The sequence below is a fragment of the Lissotriton vulgaris genome, chromosome 2_2 (assembly GCF_964263255.1).
Source record: "Lissotriton vulgaris chromosome 2_2, aLisVul1.2, whole genome shotgun sequence".
Classification (NCBI taxonomy): Eukaryota; Metazoa; Chordata; class Amphibia; order Caudata; family Salamandridae; genus Lissotriton; species Lissotriton vulgaris.
Window position 1 is genome coordinate 85,046,380 of NC_141688.1, and position 14,959 is coordinate 85,061,338.

The 14,959-nt window shown below is 45.0% G+C and overlaps 1 protein-coding gene across 1 annotated transcript in view; it reads left to right on the forward strand.

The window, feature by feature from the left end:
• SCAMP2 (secretory carrier membrane protein 2) overlaps positions 1-14,959 on the forward strand; it is a 313,781-nt gene that overhangs the window by 224,517 nt on the left and 74,305 nt on the right. The window lies entirely within an intron of this gene.

A 14,959-nucleotide genomic window follows, 5' to 3' on the forward strand; every position in this document is an offset into this window, starting at 1 on the left:
TGGGTTCACAGTTTTTGAAAACTCACCTGAAATTGTATAAGCCATCTAGGACCTTGAGATCCAGCCAATCAAAACTTATCCAGGTGCCAAAATACAAACAGGTCAGGTGGGGGGGAAGAAGTTTTCTGCTGCATGCAGCTAAGGCGTGGAATCTGCTTCCAATTGCAATAAAAAATAGCCCATCTCTGCTTTCATTCAGGAAAGAGATAACAACCTGGCTGTTCACCACCGGCTAGGAACATTGACTTGGCAGCTATCAGGTTTCTCTGCATCTACCTAGCGCCAAGACGCCCATGGGCAATCGCGTTCTTTGTAAATATACAAATCAAATCAAATCAGTTAGAATGCATCACAACTTGTCTGATCTTTTTGGACAACGGTCTCCTTTTATCACTTGCCTATCAGCTGCACGGTTCCCTTCGATGGGGTCAATATCTTGCCTAGTCATCTCTTCGTCATGTGCCCCTTCTGTACCATCAAGAGCTTACTCTTTCGGACCTTTCTCAGTATTAGTTCTAAGAGTCCCGGTCGCTGGAGCCCCCTCAACAGTTTGGCTAACCTGAGGCATTTGTCTAACTGAAACCAGCAGCACATCCGCAACAGGCACTGTATCTTCAAAAGGACTACGGACTCTGTGAGTGTGGGCAGCGTGTGCCCAATTTGGAAAACCACCACATTTAACAGAAGCTGCGGTTACCAGAATCACTTAGAATGGCCCACGCGAATGAGGATCCAGTCACAACTTGAGTATGTGCTTCTTCACCAGGACCCAGTCTCCAGGACTGAGGTTGTGGCACTGCTCCTGTTGAGCCAAAGTTGCTGCTTCCCCAACTTGCTGAGACATAAACGTACCCTGTCAGCCAGTCCTTTACAGTAATCGCTAGCTGGTTTGATGGAACTGCAGGCTGTTCCATGGCTCTCCCTATGATATTTTCGTGAGGAGAGAGTCCAGTTCTTCTGTCTGTGGTACTTCTCAAACTCAGCAACACCAGAGGTAATGCAGGAGGCCATTTTAAGGATGTCGAAGCACACAGTTTTGGCCATCAAACTTTTAATGACCTGTTTACAAGCTCGACAATGCTAGAGGCTTCTGGGCAATCAGCACAGTGTAGTTCCTGATCAATTTGTAATGCTGCACATAACATTTTTACAACCTCATTATTCGAATGATTCTCTGTCTGATTCCAAAGTAGTCTGATATCCAAAACATGGTATGAGTTCTTGCAACAATAGTTTTGCCAGACTATCATTTTGATGGGTGGGGTAGGCTTCTACCCAACGAAAAAAGACGCATACAATTACAAGGATGTATTTCAGACCATTGCAAGGAGGCATTTCAATGAAATCGAGCTGCATCCTGTTAAATGGTCCTCCAAATCTTCCTAAATGAGTCGTTAGAACATGTTCTTTTGCCTACAATTTGTTGTTGACACGCTACATCGTATACACAAGACTTCTGCAACAGCTCTGAATCTAGAATTAAACCATGTTTGTCTAAGGAGGTGCACCATAGCATCCCTGTGCAGGACCGTGGGAATGATGCGCCATAGGAGACGACAAGCTATCTGGTAAAACTGGTCTCTCATTCGTGTATATCCATACCTTAGCTCAGAGGTCTTCAAACTTTTTGATGCCGAGACCCCCATGTAAAACCTTTTTAGGCGTAAGGACCCCCTTCCGACAAAAGTTTCTAGAAACTGGTACTCCTTATCGTCAACTTTTGACAACCATAAATGCGCCTGTTAGACCTCATCACATCCCTCCGTCATTCACCCACCCACACTTTCACACATCCATCCATCCACCCTTTCATCCTTCCATCCATACATCCATCCTTCATCCATCCACCCTTTCATCCTTCCATCCATACATCCATCCTTTACCCATCCACCCTTCCTTCCATCCACCCATCATTCATCCACCCACCTTTTCACACATCCATCCATCATTCATCCATGCAACCTTTTATCTTCCCATCCATACATCCATCCTTCATCCATCCACTTTCATCCTCCCATCCATCATCCATCCACCCTTTCATCTATACATCCATCCACCCACCCTTTCATCCATCCATCTACCCATCATTCATCCCCAACCTTTTCACACATCCATCCATAATTCCTTCATCCGTCCACCCTTTCATCCTTCCATCCATACATCTATCCTTTACCAATCTATCCTTCATCCATCCACCCTTTCATCCTTCCATCCATCATTCATCCATCCACCCTTTCATCCATCCATTCACCCATCATTCATCCACCCATCTTTTTACACATCCATCCATCATTCATCCATCCTTTCATCCATCCATCCTTCATCCGTCCACCCTTTCATTCTTCCATCCATACATCTATCCTTCACCAATCTATCTTTCATCCATCTACCCTTTCATCCTTCCATCCATCATTCATCCATCCACCCTTTCATCCATCCATTCACCCATCATTCATCCACCCATCTTTTTACACATCCATCATTCATCCATCCACCCTTTCATCAATCCATCCTTCATCCGTCCACCCTTTCATTCTTCCATCCATACATCTATCCTTCACCAATCTATCCTTCATCCATCCACCCTTTCATCCTTCCATCCATACATCCATCATTCATCCATCCACCCTTTCATCCATCCATTCACCCTTCATTCATCCACCCATCTTTTTACACATCCATCCATCATTCATCCATCCACCCTTTCATCCATCCATCCTTCATCCGTCCACCCTTTCATTCTTCCATCCATACATCTATCCTTCACCAATCTATCCTTCATCCATCCACCCTTTCATCCTTCCATACATCCATCATTCATCCATCCACCCTTTCATTCATCCATCCACTCATCATTCATCCACCCACCTTTTCACACATCCATCCATCCTTCAGCCTTTCATCCATCCATCCATCCACATCCATCCATCCTTCAGCCTTACATCCATCCATCCACCCATCATTCATCCACCCACCTTTTCTGTGCCTCTCTCATGGGGGGGGGGAGGGGGGAGATCAGTATCTCTCTGCGTCGTCGTCGTCGTCCTTCTTCTTTCCCGCTCACGGGAGGGCATCTCTGTGCCTCCCTGCTGGGGGTGGGGGACGTGTCACGGGACCCACAGCTCCAGGTGCGCAACATCCATTGAACTCAAAGGGCTAAACTACAGCCACTCCCCCAGCCCCCCCCCCCCCAACCCCCAGCTCCTCCCAGCTCGTGTATGTGAGCCCGGCTGAAACAGCTTCAGGGACACACACAGTCACACCCAAGTACTTGAAAGGTCTTTAAAAGACCTTTTACTTGTTAATGAGGCGTTGATGTTTTTCACACCTCGGTGTGAATTAGGCCTCCGCCGTGAGCACCCTTGATCAGCCCAATGCCAGGAACTGCACTCTGCAGAATCTGCGACCCCCTTCCCAGGACTCCACGACCCCCCTGGGGGTCGCGCCCCACAGATTGAAGACCACTGCCTTAGCTTCATGTCTCTCTGTGCCACCTGCTCTTATCCATCCCGGTCTTTCTGCATCTGACACTTCATCTTGTAACGCCTTTACTTCATCCTATGATTTCACATATGACAACAACAGTCTACATTTGTGGCATCCGGATTCACTCGAAAGGGTTCTTCATTGAATATGTAAGAATTCAGGGGGCAATGGCATGCAGTTTCATCCGCATGGCAGTTGCTGACTAACTTAATCAGTTCCATGCCAATGAGCAGAGCACTTCACCACAGAAATTTGAACAGGCAGTTGCAATGACAGCAGCAGGTTCCTCACGCTTTCCCTATTCCGAATGGCGTTCTCTACGACATGTGACCACACCTGCCTGGATTCATGTACGACGCCAAATCCGTTCTGAAGGTTAAGATGGTAACTAACATTTTGTCAGATAATTTACAAGCTTGGGTTAAAGCCTCAAGCTCCTCAACTTATGCAGACTACACTCCCTGCAACCAAGATGCTTCAGTGCCTCTGCAACCGTACAGACAGCATTAGCAGCCTTCAAATGTTCTTCTGCTCACGCAAGCATTATCCATCCACAAACATTCGGATTCTGGCAAAGGGGCGTCAAGAATGTCAAGTCGGGGTTTCGTACACAATTCAGTCACATCCAAACAATCCTGATCAGCCTCATCACGCACAATCTAATTTCAAGGCAAAGGCATCAATGGTGCTGGATTCTAACTCCTACATCTCATCAGTCCTATTTTCTGCACCCAAAATAACTTGCTTATATCTTGTAAGCTGGCTACTGGGGAGATGTTGCGTATGAGTACAAGGAAGAAATAGCTCGCCAGAATGATGTGCATGTACTTTCAACAGATGGCTCATCACAATACTCTCACTCTGTTCAAAGCTCACACACGTAGCAGTAACAGCTTTAAGGCATCCTGGCTATGCAGCAGCAACAGGATCAAGAGTAGCTGAAAAGTATGCCACGGGTCTACGCGCAGTCCCATGCATTTGTGCTAGCAGGCCAATGTGCAACCTTCGTGCTCACTGCAAAACAGAGTAAAGCTTTTTTTGTAGTCAGGCATTCCCAGTGCTGGAGCTCAACAAAGACACTCTTGCAGTTCAGTAAAAAAGTGCATGCATCGTTCAGTCCAAGGCACAGGATCAATGACATTCTTGTGCATAAGCTTCTGAAGTAGCTTTGCTGTCACATAATTTTTTTTTAATCCATTGTTGACAGTAGCCTGTCAGAACCAGCACTCCTCAGGATCTGGATGATGCTATATGGGGTCCACCTCCAGACATCCTCAAACTCTGAATATAAATGTAACAGAGTTGCATCATCATTAAGTCTCGCTAAAGAACTCTTGCATACCTTGAATATCAACTGGAACAGCATACTCTATGTGGACCATCCATCTCAATAGAGCACTTCAAAACGATATCATCTAATACACACAAGAGCAAAATGTTATGTAGAAACTATAGACAATATGACCTTACAATTATCTAACAGGACATATGTGCTAGCTCACCGGTTCTTGGGGATAAATAAAAAGGCAGCATGAAACATCCAGACAGAATATAACACCTAAGCTTGAAGTTAACTGCACTCCCGCTCAGTAGGTGTTTATTTCTGTAGATAACTGGTTTAAATGGATGGGCTTCCACGGCGTAGCATACCGCCGCCCTGTCCAAATAAACATCCAGTCACCGAGTGTCAGAAAACACACTACTTCTGCGGTTACTTTACCGCGGATTATTCTCCCATATAAGTCCAACAAAAATCACCCCTGAGAACAAGGCTTCCACGGTGTTAGCATAACCGTCGCCTTTTCTCTGAGTGCTCCGAGAATCTTTCAAGCTTCATTAAACAACAGGGTCCAGTTCATGTGAAATAGACACGCATATGCGTTGAGATCAACAAGTAAATACTGCCCGGTATCAAAAAGTATCGTGAGGAACAAACCCTGAGCCCAGGGCTAATGTGGTGAGTCTTCACCGCTTTTTTTTCTCCGTGTAATCCGCACTTAGCTATCCGGCGATTATTTTCCAAGCAAATGAGATACCAAGCGCATCCGCGCTGGTAACGCTTCCAGAGACTCGAAGCGTCAGTGCTAGCAACTAATTACGGGGAAGATTCCCACCCGTAATACGCGAGAAACCTCCGGGCAGGACTGCTGGAACGGAAAAGGAATTACGCGCACAAGTGTGCGAGACCGGCGCCTTGATAACCCCTGAGTGCCTCCCATGGCCTTCTGGGAGTTGTAGTTAGGCAGGCGCGGAAACAATAAGGATAAAAAGACCAATTCCTGACACAGCCAGCCATTCCCAGAAACATGCAGGCTTCTTTTTTGTGTTCTGGGTGGCAGTATTTGCAGAATAGCAGTGATTCTATCTTGTGACTCTTTTCTGTCTCCTTTCTCAATGAGATGTCCCAAATATTGAAGCGCCCTTTTGCAAAACTGCAATTTTGATGGTGACATGCCCATTTTCCTCCAAATGATTCAACAATGCAGTGGTGTCGCATATGCAGGCTTTTTGTGTACTTGGTGCTACCAACAGGTCGCCAATGTTCTGAACAAGGACAGAGTGATTTGGTATCACTAATGACTCTGGATCCTTATTCAAGATCTGCTTCAAGATAGAGGGGCTTTCTGTATACCCATGTGGGACTTGGCACCATGTCAAGACATGGCTGCAAAAGCGGAAAGCAAATAAAAAATGACTATTCTCATGCAGTGGAATAGAAAAGGAAGCCTGGCACATATCAATGACGGAAAACCATTCAGCTTCACTAGGAATCTTTAAAAGAATCACAGCTGGATTCGGTACAATTAGGTAACATGGTATTACAGTCTGATTTATCAGGTGCAGGTCCTGAACTTCCGGTACTTGCCATTGGGGTTTTGAATACCCATAATAGGAGAATGACACCCATGATTTCCTTTAGGATTCCCTTCTTAAACAGATTCAATCAATGGTGTTATTCCTGCAATTGTTTCAGAACTGAAATTCTATTGAGGTATTTTAGTTAATTCAGTATTTGACTTCACAGTAATTGTTATTGGGACTACTCCCTTAATCAGGCCAATATCATTTCCAGTGAAATCCAACACCTCTAGAGATATGGTGTCTCAACTCCACAGGTAAGTCATGCCTGGTTAAAATAGGAAATAATAATCCTTTTGCCTCAGATTTTTGTTTTGCCAATTTAAAAACAAGATCTTCATCATTGGTATGGAATTCTATCCCAGTTGATGTACAATATATTGAGAAATTGAGTTTGCACAGCAAGTCTCGTCTTAACAGATTTACGAGGCTTGAATCACACACCACAAATGTATGTAAATCTGAAAAAGGCCCAACCTGAACTGGTATTGGTTTCGTTTCTGGATTAGACATACATCAATTTGAAATGCCTACAACTTGGATTTTTTCTCCCTAGCAGGGTAGGTTGAAATCTTCCACTGTTCTCACAGTGGAATAGGTAGCACCAGTGCCAACAAGGAATAAGATTGGGGACCCATTTACCTTGCTATCCCCACAAGGACCACTCTGGTCTACCTCTAGGGATATGCCAAGCATTCATTCATCCTCCCCCCTCAGGCACAGTCATTGTGACAGGGCAGAGCCTGTGACGTCCATTTGAATCCTTTTGACCCGTATCTCCTTAAACCTCTGTGTGAAATCCTCAACTTGAATTATATTTCTGAATCTGACCATTCATGTGTGGCATGGGGGCTTGAGGCAAGTTTGGATTCCTATTTCTCCACCTATGTGTCTGTTGACTCTGCACCATGTTTCCACTCTGTTATTGTGCATTCTCAACCTATTGAACCTGTCCATTCATCTGATTAAGAGGATTAAATCCACATTTGGGCTTCAAATGCCCAAATTTGCCGAAAATGTAACACCGATTAGTCATTTTCAGCATTTCTATGCTACACCTCTACCTTTACCCTGGGATTGCATACCTTGTTGTTGTCCTCCACTTACTCCTCTCATCCCAGAATTCAACTGTTTCCCTTTACCACATTTGTAAAATCACCACTATATGCTTTCTAGGCAGCTTTCATGTGAGCGATCATTCATTTTTCCTTCAGGTTCTTGTGTTTAGATTCAAGTTAATCTCCACAGTATTTAGCATACCGAAGAATTTGCTTTATGGGCTTGCTGTGCCAAAAAATCAGATGTTGCTGTACCATATTGCCAATTTCCTTACTCCACACACAAATCGATAGACAAAATGTCCTATCCTTCTCTGCCACATTCTTCATTCCACTTTATTACTTAACTGCCTGCAACAGCCTTTCGTAATAGGCATAAACTATCTTTTTCAATTCCTGAGCTGTCCTGTCCATCTTTACCCAATCAATTTCCCTTCAAATAAGTAATGGCTTGATAGTATTTCTTCATTACCTCAGGAGATAGTGCTCCTATGTGGGATTGTCTAGTTTGGTTCAGTTTCAGACCAATCAATAGCAATTTTGCATTCTAACAACAAATCATTTTCAGCAGAACCTTTGAAATCTTTACAAACCTTTCCACTTGTTTGTACTATTCAACTGGATTTTCTCTCAATCTTGGGAAATCATTTGTAAAAGAAAGTATATCTGATCGTGTTCAAGGAACATGCACATACCCTCCTCCAGGTCCCTCTCTCGCCGGAAGCATTCTTACTCCCTCACCTCCATCATCCTCAAAAGCTGAGAGCCTTGGCATTTGAATTGTTGCTGATTCTTTCTTTTTAGCCCACATTGCTTCCCACTTTTCCAATTCTCCACATTTCCTAAGGGTTGTCAGTAACTCTTTAATTTGTAATCGCATTCCTGGAATTCTCACATTTTCAAGCAATACCAGTGTGGCACTTCTATGAGGTTGTCACCTTATCCCAGTGCGGCGCTATACCAACCAACAGACACCAGCGTGGCATCTCTATGATGTCACCTCACTCCTTGCAGCACCTACTACTACTACTCTCTCATAAGCATGTTTTCTTCTAGCAACTAACCCCTAAAAATGCAAGGAATTCAGAAACCTCTGTCTGCTCCAATACAAGAAAATATAGATTTAACTCATTCAGTAGAACTAAGAATACTTCCAACTAAATTTCCTACTATTCATCCCAAAATTAAATCTCGACCGGCGTGGCTGCAGATGGTAGTCGTCCAGCTCTGGCCGCAGAGTATGTTGGGTTGACTCCAAGCCTCCGTAGCGACCCCAGCCCAATTTCTTAGTTTTTAAGAAGCCCTCCACTCTATTTATGGGCAGCCCTCCACTCTATTTATGGGCAGCCCGACTCTGCTGACGCACCTTCAGGCCCCGCGGACTCAGCTGGGGGCTCTAGACCTTCAATGCTGGCAGCTTCGGCATTGAGGGTCTAGGATCCAGGCCTGGAGCCGGATCGGCGCCGGTCGACCTCGGGACACCTCCTCTGGCGCAAAATCCATTGGCGAGACCTCCACCCCCTCCGACGCCGGTTGTGTCCCCAAACGACTTTGAACCCGGCCTCCCGCTGGAGTTCTGGACTTTTTGGTTCCGTCCAGAGGTGTCAGGGAACAACACCCAAAGACCCCGGAGTTCCACCTGCCTTGGTGCGCAAATGAACAGAAACACGGGCTTCTCGATGGTGGCGTCAAAGACCAAAGGTTTATTACTGCAGGGACACAGAAGTCACAGAAACTACGCATGGGCAGTAACCAGGAGCCTGTTCGATTTGTACATTGAGGGTTGCTCCTTATATACGAAAAATTGTGCTTCAGGCAAATATTTCACATGCTAGTACATTCCTAAACCTTTGTGTCTTAAACAATAAATATTTGGCGTTACACAGGAACTGTCGATAATATCTGATGCCAAACATCACGAAGAGGGGTTCCCACTAGTCCATCACAATCCCTTGTCAATATTGCATTCAAGAGCCGGACCGCCTCATCGTAAAGTTCGTTACCTCCCCCTAATAAAAGCCCAGAAGGAAAGGAGCAGAGCCAGGTGCAGGAGATAGAAAAGCGGGATAAGAGATGTTTGTGGGTTGTAAATGGGCAAGGCTACCGGCTTCGGCCGTCTAATCATGATCGGGACAATGGATACGAGAACCAGTTCAGGTGGGCTGGCCTCGGGCAGAGGAGGCAGCTTTTGTCAAGTCATGCAGCTACAGCGTGATCTGGTTTAAGGCACACGTGTCATGGAAGAGGTGAATCTCCGGCTAAGGCTACGTGTCCTTAATCGAAATGAAGTGATCAGAGGTTATTGCATATGTGAGGGCAAGAAACACAAAATGGCGGACATGATCTAAGATGGATGCCGTGGGTAGATCAGAAATGTGTTCATAACAGGAGTGTTCTTGCTCGTATCGTAGCGAAAACACCAGGATATGCTAAATGGATCATTTGCGGTTCGCTGATACTAATATTATGTATTTCCGACAAACTTGAAAACACGGGTTCAGATCGTCACGGAACCTCAGACCCTCCTTTTGCCCTTACATAGGCAATTACTCAGTCTATATCAGAGTCTAGTTCTATACTCATCAGGTCAGTAACATGTTGTTGTATCATCATCCTTTCTCGTGCCTTTTCTCCAAACGCAGGTGGTTTTCTGAAACAAGTTGCAGCGCAAAAACTACATAGAGCAGGACCACACTGGATAATCAGGCAGCATGAGAATAGGAATACTAAGATGACACCGATGACCATTAGAACCTTCCATCCCCACGCTGAGATCAGAGTCCAAAACCACTCCATAAAGGACCAGTTTCCCTTGTCTACATGTATAGAGTCGGAAATCTTGTGTAGCTTAGAGATCGCCTCATAGACTGTTGGAGCATTATTAGGAATAAAGACACAGCAGCTCGGTTGGATCATTCTGCATACCCCACCTCGATCTGCAAGTATAACATCTAGAACCATACGGTTCTGCAACGTCATGAGTCTATCCGCCTGAAGCTCAGCTGTCAGATTGCTAAGGGCACCAGCAGTTTCAGTAATAGTAGATTCAACTACCCGTGTTAGCTGACGTATGTTTCTACTATTGGCCATAGGCCCCCAGAACGGAAGGAAGCCTTTGAAGAAGTCTCCAGCTTCCTGACCAGCGGTATCTTCCTTGCTGAAGACACCTCTCGCTAATCTGGTTCTGTGGTAATCAGATGAAGCAGTGTATGTTGGAGGCAACAATCGAGCAATATAGCATGAACCTGAAAAGTCAGCAGGCAACCATGTATAAGCTCGGTCTTGACAAATGAAATAGGTACCCCTAGCAGTAAGGAAGGCAGGGGAAGAGTTAGCCGGAAACACATAAGTCTCAACGCACTCACTCCTCCCTAGCTGAGCTCTCGGATTTCTCCCATTCCCTTGCAAACAGACTTGACCTCGGTGAGGTACGACCCAGATTGGAGTTGAGCTTTTACGCTTGCTTTCTCCTAAACTAAGGCGATACTCTGAAGTATTCCAACTTAAATACACTCGTAGTTCGTCTCTAGGGTATGATGGAGTATTATTGACATCCTTGATCATGTCAATAATTCCCTGGACTAAAGCTTTGTTGGCAGAGTTATATCTAGTGGAACGTGGTGGACGCGGAGGATAGGTCTCAAGGGCATAAGCAAAGATTGTTTGAAGGGCCTGAAATGATCCATTGTAGCTGAAAGGCAAAACCAGATAGGGAATACCTTTATCCATAGTGTGGGGTATCAAGCCACACACCCAGCAGTCTGTAGTGTTAACTACCAGTTGGTGTTGGTGCAAGAGCTGTACAAAAGTGTTGTTAATGAACTCTGTGCGTCGGGCTTGCTCATGTTCAGGAAACGAGTGAAAAGAGTGTATAGAAGAAACAGTAGAAATGGCAGGATCAAGGGGAGGTACTGTAGTAACTGGCACAAAAATCATATTTATACTAAAGACGATTCCACCCACCAATGTTGCTAAAATAATCAAAAATGTAACGGCACATTGCATCAAAAAGCATTTGCTACGAAGAATTCTGTACAGTCTGTTTCTGCGAACATAAATCACATTTTCTCGTTGCAGCGCAGGAAGCTCCATCTTCTACAATCCGCTCGCGACCACTGATGATGTGTACGTAGATGAAAATGCCTCTGTCAGCCCTGGGAGTTCCCAGAACCAACAGAAAGATCGACCTTGTGTCAGACCCCTGCAAATTCAAACTAGGCACACAGCCACGACCCTACGGCTACCCAGACGGCAAGGCAATTTAAAAAAAATAAACAATAGCAAACTTCCTGGCTGAAGGCAAATGTTCAATATATCAAAATCACAATATGCAGTTGCCTGCTTTATTTGTCCATGTTATGTTTTCTCAGGTTGTATCTCTGCTTCGCAGGTATTGTCTGATCGGAAAATAGTGTATCACTAGCAGCTGTTGCAGTGTTTAAGTTCGCAGATAGCAAAGTTTCTTCTGATGCTGGAGACAAATGTTCAGTGTTCAAAAGAGTCTTTTCAGGAGGAGAGTCAGATTTTGGAGCATCAGTAATCAATTCGGCATCGCTGAAAGGAAGGAACTTCGGTGTGCTTTCAGTTTCGGAGGCACCAATTCCCTTTTTCACCCAGTTGTCGTAAGGTAGCGGCAAGGGTATACGCTTAACATGAGACGCGTGTACCCAATGTTTGCGGCCAGCTACACGAACGGCTGTCCTCGTTGTCAGTAAGATCTGAAAGGGCCCCACAAATCTTGGTTGAAGGTTCTTCGTCCTCGCGAAGTTCTTGATGACAACCAGGTCTCCTGGTTTCAGCTGATGCCCTGGACTCTCCGGAGGTTTTGGCAATGCATCAAAGACCTGTTGATGAATAAGACTTAATTTAGCAGTCAAGTCGTAAAGGTAGTCTATCAACATAGGATATTCTATAGATTTAAATTCCTTGGGCCTTGGCACACCCCAGATATTTGCTGGGCGGCCAAAGACCACCTCGTATGGGCTAAGCCCCACTCTAGAATGTACGGTTGCTCTTGTTGATAACAGAGCCAAAGGAAGTGCATCTGGCCAGGCTAAACCTGTGGATGCTTGTATTTTAGCTATCTTCAGCTTGAGGGTACCATTGTAACCCTCCACTAAACCAGCTGACTGGGGATGGTTCGCACTGTGAAATTTTTGTTTCAAACCTAGGCCTGCACATACACTCTGCATAACTTTCCCTATAAACTCACTTCCGTTATCTGACCATACAATCCGTGGCATTCCAAATCTAGGGAAATATTCTTTGAGAAGAATTTTGGCAGTTGATAAGGCAGTATTGTCCTTCAGTGGGTATGCTTCTATCCACCTGGAAAAAGCACATACCACCACCAAGACATATTTCAAATTATTACAGCGTTCCATGTGAATGAAGTCTAACTGAATCACTTCAAAGGGGCAGGAAGGAGGAGCGAAATGACCAGCTGGAGTTGGAGTTCCCTTGCCAGGATTATGCATCAAGCACACCATACAATTTTTCACCACTCTCTCTGCACACTTACTGATTCCCTCATTCTTCCAGACCGGAGCCAACATCTTACATATCCCTTTAGAACTTATATGCGCTACTCCGTGCGCCATTGTCACTACTGCAAGCACATATGCATCCGGCAACATCCAACGCTGCTGCTCTGTCAAATCAATCCAACATCCATTCGAGTCCAACTTGCCCGTACTCTCTCTCCATACACGTTTCTCTTCCTCAGTTGCTTCTCTCTGAATCTCTTTCACACTTTCCATTGTATCTTCACACATCCCAGACTCAGCGATCCATCTTGCAGACGTTGCAACATACATTCTACTCATCATGTCTCTAGCTGTCTGTTTAGCAATTTCATCAGCAAAAGCATTCCCACGTCCAACATCATCCGTGATTGCTTTATGAGCACTGCACTTTACAATTGCAACTTCAGTCGGCAAGGTTAGAGATTCCAACAAGTCGTTAACTAGCTGACCATGCTGAATCTTAGTCCCATGGGACGTAATGAAACCTCTTTCTCTCCACAACCGGCCAAAACTATGGGCCACGCCAAATGCGTACTGACTATCTGTGAACACATTCACTCTCTTTCCCTCAGCTAAAACACATGCTCTCGTTAGAGCTATTAATTCTGCAGCTTGGGCAGAATTCTGACTCACTCTTGCAGTCTCCACAATCGTCTTCAACGTCGTCACCGCGTAAGCAGCAGTCACATCACCATTCTCCAGTTTAAAACATGACCCGTCCACATACAGCGTACCATCCGGATCGGGTAACAGAGTATCTTTCAAATCGATGCGTCCTTTTGTCTCTTCCTCCGTTTTAAAAAAACAGTCATGTGGCTCAGAATCACTCGACTCTTGATCAGTCGGCAACAGCGTTGCTGGATTCAATACATTACATCTTTTGATCTGAATATGACTCGCTAGTAGTGTCAGCTCGTAACCAGATAATCTCGCACTGGTAAGGTGTTGTGTCTTCGTTCGGTTCATGAGTGTATCCACTGCATGAGGAACCATGACCACTAGCATGTTGTTCATCACCAAACCAGCAGATTGCCGAATGGAAGCCGCAGCTGCCGCTGTAGCTCTCAAGCAACTAGGCAACGCTCTAGCTACCGGATCTAATGTTGATGAGAAATACGCACAAGGGCGTTGTTTATCACCAAACTTCTGTGTCAGGACACTCAACGCACAACCTTCTCTCTCGTGAACGTAGAGCGTGAATGGCTTACTGTAATCGGGTGTACCCAATACAGGAGCTGAACACAAGGCTTTTCGTAATTCAGTAAAACTCTCTTGACATTCATCAGACCATGGCACCGGACTCGGAACATTTTTCCCAGTCAAAGCTACCAATGGTTTCGCTAAAAGAGAAAAATTTGGAATCCACTGCCTACAGTAGGAGGTAATACCTAAAAAGGCACGTACTTCTCTCGGTGTGCGTGGAACACTCATTTGCGTAATTGCTTTTATTCTTTCTGGGGTCAACTTCCTTCCCTCCTTTGACAAGAGATGACCTAGGTAGGTCACTTCTTGGCAGCAGTATTGCATCTTGGAAGGTGACACTTTGTGATTCAAATCAGACAAATGATGCAATAACGATACTGTAGCTGCTTTGCAAGTTTCCTTGTCATCGGCAGCCACTAAAAGATCGTCTACGTACTGTACTAGGGCAGAACCTGGAGGAAGGACAAAAGAATCTAGCTGGCTTTTTAATGCTTGACTATAAATAGATGGACTTTCACAGTAGCCCTGTGGAGCGCGTTTAAATCTGAAACTTCGACCTCCTAGACAGAAGCCAAAAATATCTCTGCTTTCCTCGGCTATCGGAATGCTGAAAAAGGCATTCTTCAAGTCGATGACTGAGAACCAAGTGGCTGTAGCAGGAATCAATGTTAATAATGCAGTGATGTCTGGAACCACAGGGAATTGCGGAACTACAATCTTATTAACTTCTCTAAGGTCTATGACAAACCTATACACTGGAGGTTTCGTAGGATCAGTTCGTTTCAGAATCGGTAATACAGGACTATTACAAACATTTCCTCGAGTTTC